Source organism: Xyrauchen texanus, chromosome 40 (genome assembly GCF_025860055.1).
Source record: "Xyrauchen texanus isolate HMW12.3.18 chromosome 40, RBS_HiC_50CHRs, whole genome shotgun sequence".
NCBI classification, from domain to species: Eukaryota; Metazoa; Chordata; class Actinopteri; order Cypriniformes; family Catostomidae; genus Xyrauchen; species Xyrauchen texanus.
Window position 1 is genome coordinate 855,353 of NC_068315.1, and position 255 is coordinate 855,607.

Consider the following 255-nt stretch of genomic DNA (forward strand, 5'->3'; position numbering starts at 1 on the left):
TAATATATAATTTTGTCTCACAGTTGTGAGACATTTCCAGAACACCAAGCAATTTTAACCCCAATAAAGAGTCGTGATGCCGCACACCCGACCCATTATCAGGCTAATCAAGCCTCAGAGAGGGATAAAGGCCGACTGGAGACGGCAGTGCGACAGAGAGAGATTAACGGGCAGCTGTCCGACACCTGTGTGTGTTGTGTGTTTGTCTTTTTGATTCAGTTTCTTATTAAACTATTATTTATATCGTCAAGCTGG